Raw genomic sequence first — 12,114 nt, 5'->3', positions numbered from 1 at the left:
CCAGAGCCATAACTTTTTTTTTTTTTTTTCGGTCAATATGGCCACGTGAGGGCTTCTTTTTTGCAGGAGAAGTTGTATTTTTGAACGACACCATTGGTTTTAACATATTGTGTACTTGAAAATGGAAAAAAAATTCCAAGTGCTGCGAAATTGCAAAAAAAGTACAATCCCACACTTTATTTTGTTCCCATGTTCACTAAATGCTAAAACTGATCTGCCTTTATGATTCTCCAGGTCATTACGAGTTTATAGACACCAAACATGTATCTAGCAGGTTATTTTTTATTAAAGTGGTGAAAAAAAAATAAAAGTTTGTTAAAAAAAAATTGTGCCATTTTCTGATACCCATAACGTCTCCATTTTTCGTGATCTCGGGTTTGGTGAGGGCTTATTTTTTGCGTGCCGAGTTGATGTTTGTAATGAGACAATTTTGGTGCAGATACAATCTTTTGATCTTTTGTGATTGCCTTTTATTGCAATGTAGCGGAGACCAAAAAAAATTAATTCTAACCTTTTGGATTTTTTTCTCGTTACGCCGTTAAGTGATCGGATTAATTCTTTTTTTAAATTGATAGATCGGGCGATTCTGAACGCAGCAATACCAAATATGTGTATGTTTGATTTTATTTTATTGCTTTATTTTGAATGGGGCGAAATGAGGGTGACTTGAACTTTTATATATTTTTTATTTTTTTAACCCCTTTCTGACATTAGACGTGCTATCCCGACGAGGTGGTCTGGGTCCCTATGACCACAGACAGGATAGTACGTCATCACCGATCAGCCACGCTCACAGGGGGAGCACGGCCGAGTGTCAGCTGACTATCACAGCTGACATCCGGCACATTAACCCCCGGAACACTGCGATCAAACATCATCGCAGCATACCCGGCAGCATAGGGAAGCATCGCGCAGGGAGGGGGCTCCCTGAGTGCTTCCCTGAGGCCCTCGGAACAACGCAATGTGATCGCGTTGCTCTGAGCATCTCCTCCGTCTTCCTCCCTGCAGGCCACGGATCCCAGATGGCCGCGGGGGACCTTCCGGGTCCTGCAGGGAGGTGGCTTGTCAGTGCCTGCTGAGATCAGGCGCCAGCAAGCCTCCCTGCAGTGCCTGTCAGTGCTTTGCAAAGTATCAGATCAGCGATCTCACACTATACCATGATGTCCCACCCTGGGACAAAGTAAAAAAGTTTGGGTTAGGGTTTGAGTTAGAATTGGGGGTTTCCACTGTTTAGGCACACCAGGGGCTCTGCAAATGCAACATGACGTCCGATCTCAATTCCATACAATTCAGCGTTGAAAAAGTAAAACGGTGCTCCTTCCCTTCCGAGTTCTGCCGTGCGCCCAAACAGTAGTTTACCCCCACATATGGGGTATCTGTGTACTCAGGACAAATCGGACAACAACTTTTGGGATTTCTCCTGTTACCCTTGGGAAAATATAAAACTGGGGACTAAAAAAACTCATTTTTGTGCGAAAAAAAGATTTTTTATTTTCACGGCTCTGCTTTATAAACTTTAGTGAAACACTTGGGGGTTAAAGTTCTCACAACACATCTAGATAAGTTCCTTGGGGGGTCTAATTTCCAATATGGGGTCACTTGTGGGGGGTTTCTACTGTTTAGGTACATCAGGGGCTCTGCAAATGCAACGTGAAGCTCCCGTTGACCATTCCATCAAAGTCTGCATTCTAAAAAGCCCCTTCTTCCCTTCCGAGCTCTACCATGTGCCCAAACAGTAGTTTTCTCCCGCATATGGGGTATCAACGTACTCAGGACAAATTGCACAACAACCTTTGGGGTCCAATTTCTCCTGTTACCTTTGGGAAAATATAAAACTGGGGGCTAAAAATCATTTTTGTGGAAAAAAAAGATATTTTATTTTCACGGCTCTGCGTTATAAACTTTAGTGAAACACTTGGGGGTTCAAAGTTCTCACAACACATCTAGATAAGTTCCTTTGGGGGTCTAATTTCCAATATGGGGTCACTTGTGGGGGGGTTTCTACTGTTTAGGTACATCAGGGGCTCTGCAAACACAACGTGAAGCCCCCGTTGACCATTGCATCAAAGTCTGCATTCCAAAAAGCCACTTGCTCCCTTCCGCGCTCTACCATGCGCCCAAACAGTAGTTTTCTCCCACATATGGGGTATCAGCATACTCAGGACAAATTGCACAACAACTTTTGGGGTCCAATTTCTCCTGTTACCCTTGGGAAAAAAATTGGGGGTGAAATATCATTTTTGTGGAAAAAAATAAGATTTTTTATTTTTACTGCTCTACATTTCTGTGAAGCACTTGTGGGTTCAAAGTGCTCACCACACTTCTAGATAAGTTCCTTAGGGGTTTACTTTCCAAAATAGTGTCACTTTTGGGGGGTTTCCACTGTTTTGGCACATAATGCAATTTTGCATTGAAAAGTCAAATGGCGCTCCTTCCCTTCCGAGCTCTGCCATGCACCTAACCAGTGGCTTTCCCCCACATATGGGGTATCGCCTTACTCAGGACAAATTGTGCAACAAGTTTTGTGGTCCAATTTCTCCTGTTACCCTTGGTAAAATAAAACATATTCGATCTGAAGTAAATTTTTTGTGAAAAAAAGTTAAATGTTCATTTTTTTTAAAAAATTCCAAAAATTCCTGTGAAACACCTGAAGGGTTAATAAACCTCTTGAATGTGGTTTTGAGCACCTTGAGAGGTGTGGTTTTTAGAATGGTGTCACACTTGGGGATTTTCTATCATATAGACCCCTCAAAGTGACTTCAAATGTGATGTGGTCCCTAAAAAAAAATGGTGTTGTAAAAATGAGAAATTGCTAATCAACTTTTAACCCTTATAACTCCCTAACAAAAAAAAATGTTGGCTCCAAAATTGTGCTGATGTAAAGTAGACATGTGGGAAATGTTACTTATTAAGTATTTTGTGTGACATATGCAACACCCCAGGTAACCGGTTTTTGCAGTGATGTTGCCTTCCTTTCGAGGAGGCCGATATCATGCTTGGAGGCAATGGAGTTCTTTCTCTTTATCAGGTCAGGCACCCACATACAACACATTCCAAATCCAGGCCAGGAGGGGGAGCTCAGGACCCGGGTTCAGGAAAGCTTCCCTCAAATATGTATATATGTCCTGGTGTGGAGGAAGAGTTAGACAGTTGGTTCAGGGAGACCAAGGAGAGCAGACGTCTAGGAGAGATGCAGATCAGACAGAGAGGCCCAGCAGCCATGTGGGAGCTGCAGCCTCTGGAAGGAGAGGCAACCCGAGGGGTTGAATGTGGTTTAGCTACAGAGGGATGGAGCAGAGGAGAGACAAACAGGGCTCCGAGGGGAACTGTGACTAGGCACCCTCAGAAACAGAGCACAGAAACGGGGGACCGGGAGCCCGAGGCTATATTGGGACTAGGACACTTGGCAGAACCGAAGGACTAAGAACTTTACCTGAGACGCACCACACCTGAGACGCAGCAGCACTTGAGGAGCCCAGGGCATGATAGAGTCCCTATAAAATGGCTCAAGCTGCCCGTCATGCAGGCACCTGTTCCAGGACAGGGAAAAAGAGGACTTTGCCAGTAAGATTCAAGCAGCAGGGACCTCATACAACAGTGCAAGTAGGAAAGGCTTACAGACCTCAACTGAGAAGGAGCTTCTCCCATTGCCTCTAAGCCGGCCGGACCATAGGACACCTGTGCCTGGAACCCCGGACTATGGACTACTACATCTTCAGTAAACCAGGTAAAAACTTTACAATTTGTGTCCTCCACTTATTAGTCGGCATTCACCAACTTGCCACACACCTTGGGAGCCCTGGGGACCCCGCTTCACCTGTTGGAAGCGTTACCATCATTGCTGCAACAACATCCACCAGAGGACCCCTTTAAAGCAGCGTTGGTCCCCACTGACCGAACACCACAGGTGGCTTCATGAACAATAGACTTTTACAATATCCCTTTAAAGATCTTTCCCCTTTAATTGGGCGCCTAGGGCCACCGACCGGGTCACAGCCACCGTGACATCCCCTTTAAGACCGAACCCGGCACCGACTACTCCGCTGCTCTGGTAGGGCACACCAACTTGGCATCATGAACAGGATGGATCGACCCATTAAAATGGGTCCTGTGCACCATGGATTATAATGGACTGTGTAAAATTGTTTATGGCACCACGAGGCGGATAAAGGAAGAAGATGTGTTGCCATGAGTGGAGTTGAAGAACCGGCGCGAAAGCTGGATCCACCCCCTACAGAGATTGTACTGCCAATAAAACATGTCCGACACCAGGACGGATCCGCCCCCGAAGATGGCTGCCTGGAAAGTGCGGGAGACACCACCCAGAAAGCCCTGGAAGCGTGATGGAGAAAGATGCGGGAAAGTGTGGCAGCAGCATGGCTGCATGCTACCTGGTAAAGACATTGGTGGACAGCTGTGGAGAGCCGTCAGAACCTACCAACACCTGTGGAGATGTCCCCGGTCCGCAGCGGCATGAAACCTCGAACCTGAAACCCACTATGGACCCAGAGCTCCTCGCTGCCGAGATGGAAGAGCTAACCCAACGACTTCTGCGGACCCAGATGACAGCGGTGGCCGCCTGGAAGGAGTCCCTCATCCGCAGAATGCAGTCCGAAACCCACTGTAGCTTACCACCAGTGCTCACAGTCCCGGTGGAGACTGTATCTTTGACCGCAGTGGAGCCAGAAAGCAATGCATGCCTGGAAAAGGTGACACCGCCGACGGAGAACCTGGACCTCGCACCTGTAACCCCGACAGAGCCGGAAATTAAGACCCTGCCGGAAAGTGAGGCCCTGCTGGAAAATGAGACAACACCAACAGAGATGATAACACCGCAGCACCAGGCGTCGCAACAAGCAATCCTGACCCCTGCAGAGGAAGAAAAAGACACACCGGCACAGGCGAGACAGGTATGCAAACTGCCCCGGTAGCTGAAGACACCCTAATGGGACTCTTAGCAACCCCACCGACTTTACCTCTTGGTCAGTCAGTCACTGTAACCGTAACCTGGGATAACATGACAGACTTAAGACATGGTTTAACTGATTGCAGACAACAAAAATTAAAACTAGCTACAGAGGAGAAACACCACAGAGCTAAATGGGAGCAAATGGAACAACGTAACCTGCTAGCTATAACTCAGTCCAGTACGGCTAGACTTACAAATTAAGGACCTATAAGACTAGGACCTGTTATTACTTTTTTTTTGATTTGGACAAAGGATTTGGGGATTTATCAGAGAACAAGTAGGACACAGAGAACTATTCATCAACCGCAGGGATGTGGAATCACACCTCCTAAGAGGACACCCTGACGGTGATTTATACCCTGGAGACAAAGTGACTTATACCCGGCACCATGGAGAAAGGGGATATTATGCCCTATATGTTAAACGGTGCCCAACACAGCATGGCAATACCCGTGTAGCCACTGCAAGTGAACAGCAAACCCAGGCTACACAGACCTCTGATGATGAACAATTTCTAAAAGAGTCACCAGTCGTGACATCTACCAAAAGAATTCTCCAGTCAGGAATCTGTACATGCCAGGACCTGCCCTGGAAGAAACAGAATTAAAGAGACATTCACCTGCCTGAAAGTGATACTGTGAATATGTTATGTTTATGTTATTTTTCTTTACAGTTTGTATGTGCAATTGATACCTGAGGACTGTTCTATAAATAGTTTGGCACCTGTTCCGGTGCTCCCTATTCTTTGATATTGCCACGCTCTGTTAGCGTGAGCAGGACTGCATATATATGTGCCTGTTTTGCTTTTCAGGACTGGAGCAAAACTACATGGTGCAGCGGAGATCAGGACTGGTCAATGCGCCTTGCTACCCCAAAGTTTTCACTTTTACCTGTGTGCACTTGTAATAAATAGTTGTGTTTATGTAAAGTTTGGCTATACAACGTTCATGAATCATACCTCCCATAAAGGGATGCTTAAGTTTTTACCAGTTAACCTGTTGACATGCATGTCTAAAAATTGTCTTAAGCTGTAATGCCCGTTTTTCTTTTCCCAGTCCAGGAGTACTGGAGTTAACGGGGTGGGGGCGGGGGGGGGGGGGGGTGCAACACCTCAGGTAACCGGTTGTTGCAGTGATGTTGCCTTCATTTAGAGGAGGCCGATATCATGCTTGGAGGCAATGGAGTTCTCTTAATCAGGTAAGGCACCCACAAACAACACATTCCAAATCCAGGCCAGGAGGAGGAGCTCAGGACCTGGAATCAGGGGAGCATCCCTCAAATATGAATATATGTCCTGGTCTGGAGGAGGAGTTAGACAGTTGGTCCAGGGAGACCAAGAAGAGCAGACGTCTAGGAGAGAAGCAGAACAGACAGAGAGGCCCAGCCTTGGTGATGTCTAGGAGCCCTCATGGATGTCGACTGTACAGGAGCTTGAATGGCAACAAACCAGTGGAGGCCTCTGGGACTTCTCTGACAGAAAAGAGCAGGAACTGGAGCAGATAGTCTCAGTCTCGACCGTCCTTTTCCACGACTCTCTTGAGCATGGCCTTCAAGGTCTTTTTGAAGCTCTCTATCAGGCTTCGGTCTGCAGATGGTAAAAGGAGGTTCGCAGCTCAGCCGTCTGGAGGACTCTAAACAGCTCTCGCATTACTTTGCTCATAAATGGGGTGCCCTGGTCCGTCAAGATCTCCTTGGGCATACCGGTTCAGGCAAAGATATGGACAAGCTCCTGGGCGATATGTTTAGCCGAAAAATTCCTCAGTTCACCCCTTCTGGGTACCGGATCGTATAGTCCATGACCACTGAGATACACTGGTGGCCGCTGGCAGATTTAACAAACAGAATCTAAAACCAGAATACAAAAGGGGATTTACTGCAAAATTAAGTCACTGGTAAGTATAAATACAAGAACAATACTAGTAAAATGCTCAATGGATAATCCATAAAGGTTGAGGATGAATATAAGTCCACTAGATGGTAGCCCGATTCTAACACATCGGGTATTCTAGAATATGTATGTAGTTTATTTATGAAGATTTTAGAATAATACATTGAATACACAGGATTCGGCCGGACTGCGCCTGTCGCTGATTGTTCGCGGCCGGCCACGTAGTATATAGTACAGCCATGTAGTATATAACAGCCCACGTAGTATATTGCACAGCCACATAGTATATTGAATAGCCACGTAGTATATTGCACAGCCACGTAATATACAGTTAGGTCCAAATATATTTGGACAGAGACATCATTTTTCTAATTTTGGTTACAGACATTACCACAATGAATTTTAAACAAAACAATTCAGATGCAGTTGAAGTTCAGACTTTCAGCTTTCATTTGAGGGTATCCACATTAAAATTGGATGAAGGGTTTAGGAATTTTAGCTCCTTAACATGTGCCACCCTGTTTTTAGAGGGACCAAAAGTAATTGGACAATTGACTCCAAGGCTATTTCATGGACAGATGTGGGCAATCCCTTCGTTATATCATTCTCAATTAAGCAGATAAAAGGCCTGGAGTTGATTTGAGGTGTGGTGCTTGCACTTGGAAGGTTTTCCTGTGAAGTAAACATGCGGTCAAAGGAGCTCTCCATGCAGGTGAAACAAGCCTTAGTACCAGGGCGCGTCAGAGGGTAAGTATAGCAATATTTTTTATTTTAATTCTTTATTTTACACTTAAATATGGATCCCAGGGCCTGAAGGAGAGTTTCCTCTCCTTCAGACCCTGGGAACCATTAGAAACCCAATGCACTGCATTGGGTTTCGTGTTTCGGCCGACCCCGACCCCGACTTTTCTATAGGATCGGCCGATTTCACTCGACCCGACTTTTGAGAAAGTCGGGTTTCGTGAAACCCGACCTGATCCTATAAAAGTAAAAGTCGCTCAACCCTAGCCGCGACCAATCAGCGACTTGGATTTCCATGACTGACAGAGGCCGCGACCAATGAATATCCGTGACAGACAGACAGACAGACAGATGGAAGTGACCCTTAGACAATTATATAGTAGACTAGATTGTGGCCCGATTCTAATGCATCGGGTATTCTAGAATATACATGTCCCCGTAGTATATGGCCAATGATGATTTGTGCATATTTGTGTATGGTTGTCTGCCTGGCGGCCTCGACCAATCAGAGACGCAGGATTTCTACGTCGATGCTGTGCCGGTCTCTGATTGGTCGAGGCCGCCATCAGAGAGCCGGGATTTCCAGGACAGACAGACAGACAGACAGACGGAAAAACCCTTAGACAATTATATATATAGATATATGGAGAAATTGTGCATATTCTTCATGGAGCATCACAGCAGGGTACAAACAAATGTAATACAAGTACTATGAATCAATAATCCATTGCACAGAATATCCACCCTGTGGAATTAAATGGAACAACAAGCCAATTGCAAAGCAAGTGGGAAAGACAGTGGTGCCTGCAAAGTATATATCAAACGGTACGATATATGGATAAATGTTGGTTACATAAGATAGTATATGCCAAAAGGAATTGTTCCATCTACAGGGATAATTATGTAAGTATATAGTGCAATGTGCATTGAGTATAATTTGTTAAGAACAATTGAATATACAAAACACAGCTATCCATATATACAGCTCTGGCAAAAATTAAGAGACCACTGCAAAATGTTCAATTTGTCTGATTTTTCGCTTTCTAGGTACTGTATATTTTGGTGTAAAATGTAAATTGTTCATTTATTCTATAAACTTCTGACATGTCTCCAAATTTCCAAGCAATACATTTTGTATTTTTTTCTGAAAAGGAGAAATGGTCACAAAAAAAAAAAAAAAACCTACTGCTTTCAGACCTCAAATAATGCAAAGAAAACAAGTTCATAATCATTTAGAAACAACAATACTGATGTATTAACTCAGGAAGAGTTCAGAAATCAATATTTTGTGGAATAACCACGATTTTTAATCACAGCTTTCATGCGTCTTGGCATGCTTTCCACCAGTCTTTCCCACTGCTCCTTGCACAAAAATGTAAGCAGTTCTTCTTTATTTGATGACTTGTGACTATCCATCATCCTCTTGATTACATTCCAGAGGTTTTCAGTAGGGTTCAGGTCTGGAGATTGGCCTGGCCATGACAGGGTTTTGATGTGGTGGTCTCTTATTTTTTGCCAGAGCTGTACATGCACATATACGGTACGCAGACATGTACATGTACAATACACAGACAGGCACACACACAATACACAGCTATTCAGACCTGAACACAAAATACACAGACATACAGACATGTACACAAACATTCACACATGCATATACAGACATGCACACATGTAAAACACAGACATGCATACATGCAATCCACAGACATGCACACAAACATTCACACATGCAATACACATACATGCACACATGCAATAAACAGACATGCACACAAACATGCACACATACAATACCCAGACATGCACACAAACATGCACACATACAATACACAAAATGCACACATACAGTATGCAGACATGGGCATACATAGTATACAGACATGTACACAAACATGCACAAATTCAATACACAGACATGCACACAAACATGCACACATACAATACACAAACATGCACACATGCAGTATGCAGACATGCACATAGTATACAGACATGCAAACATGCAATACACAGACATGCACACGGTACACAGACATGTACACAAACATGCACACATGCAATACACAGACATGTACACAAACATTCACACATGCAAAACACAGACATGCACACATGCAAAACACAGACATGTACACATTCACACATGAAATACACAGACATGTACACAAACATACACACATGCAATACACAGACATGCACACAAACATTCACACATGCAAAACACAGACATGCACACATTCACACATGCAAAACACAGACATGTACACACACATTCAATACACAGACATGCACACATGCGATACACAGACATGTACACATGCAACACACAGACATGTACACAAACATTCACACATGTAAAACACAGACATGCACACATGCAATACACAGACATGCACACAAACATGCATCCATACAATACACAGAAAAGTACACAAACATGCACACATTCAAAAACAGACATGTACACAAACATGCACATATGCAATACACAAACATGCACACATACAGTATGCAGACATGCAGATACATAGTATACAGACATGCAAACATGCTATATACAGATATGCACATGGTACACAGACATGCACACGTGATACACAGACATGTACACAAACATGCACACATGCAATACACAGACATACACACAGACATGCACACATGCAATACACAGACATGCACACAAACATGCACACATACAATACACAAACATGCACACATACAGTACGCAGACATGCACATACATGCAATACACATGGTACACAAATATGCACACGTGATACACAGACATGTACACAAACATGCAAACACGCAATACACAGACATGCACACATGCAATACACAGACATGCACACAAACCTGCACACATACATTACACAGACGTACACAAACATGCACACATGCAATACACAGACATGCACACAAACATGCACACATACAATACCCAGACATGCACACACACATATACAGTACACAGAATTGTGTATGCAGATGCAGACTTTTGTACGCAGACTTGTACACATACAATACACAGACATGTACATACATGGGACACAGACATGCACACATGCAATACACAGACATGTACACATGTGATACACAGGTATGAACACATACAAAGACCTGTACAAATACAATACACAGACATGCACACATACAGTATGCATACATTCACAAATATGCATGCCTGTTTACATAAAATACACAGACATGCACCCATGCATATACATGTACACATAGAATACACAAACATGCACCTATATGCAGATCTGTACACATAGAATACTCAGACATGCATACATACATGGAAACATACGTAGCCGTGAACACATACATTACACAGACCTGCACATACACAAGCACATACGGCATACAGACATGCACACATATGGTACACAGACATGCAGACCTGTATACATACAATACATTATACATACACAGACATGCACACATAAGGGACACAGACATTCCCACATACAGTACAAAACAAACATGCACACACATATGTGCACATACCCAAGCCTCTACACATACAAAAAACAGACGTGAATACATACGGTACGCAGACATGCATACATATGCAAACCTCTACACATACAATACACAGACATGCTCACATGCGATACACAGACATGCACACAAACATGCACACATACAATACACAAACATGCACCAATACAGTATGCAGACATGCACATACATGGTACACAGACATGCGCACGTGATACACAGACATGTACAGAAACATGCACGCATGCAATACACAGACATTCACATGGTACACAGACATGCACATGTGATACAAAGACTTGTGCACAAACATGCACACATGCAATACACAGACATGTACACACATATACAGTACACAGACTTGTGTATGCAGATGCAGACTTTTGTACGCAGACTTGTACACATACAATACACAGACATGCACATACATGGGATACAGACATGCACACATGCAATACACAGACATGCACACATGTGATACACAGGTATGAACACATATAAAGACCTGTACAAATACTATAAACAGACATGCACACATACAGTATGCATACATGCACAAATATGCATACCTGTTTACATAAAATACACAGACATGCACCCATGCACAGACATGTACACATATACACAAACATGCACCTATACGCAGATCTGTACACATAGAATACTCAGACATGCATACATACATGGATACATACGTAGCCCTGAACACATACATTACACAGACATGCACATACACAAGCACTTACGGTATAGAGACATGCACACATACGGTACACAGATATGCAGACTTGTATACATACAATACACAGACATGCACACATACGGGACACAGACATTCCCACATGCAGTACAAAACAAACATGCACACACATATTTGCACATACCCAAGCCTCTACACATACAAAACAAAGACGTGAATACATACGGTGCGCAGACATGCATACATACGCAAACCTCTACACATACAATACACAGACAAGCTCACATGCAATACACAGACATG

This window comes from Ranitomeya imitator, chromosome 1, assembly GCF_032444005.1.
Source record: "Ranitomeya imitator isolate aRanImi1 chromosome 1, aRanImi1.pri, whole genome shotgun sequence".
In the NCBI taxonomy this organism is placed as follows: Eukaryota; Metazoa; Chordata; class Amphibia; order Anura; family Dendrobatidae; genus Ranitomeya; species Ranitomeya imitator.
This window is presented reverse-complemented; position numbering follows the sequence as displayed.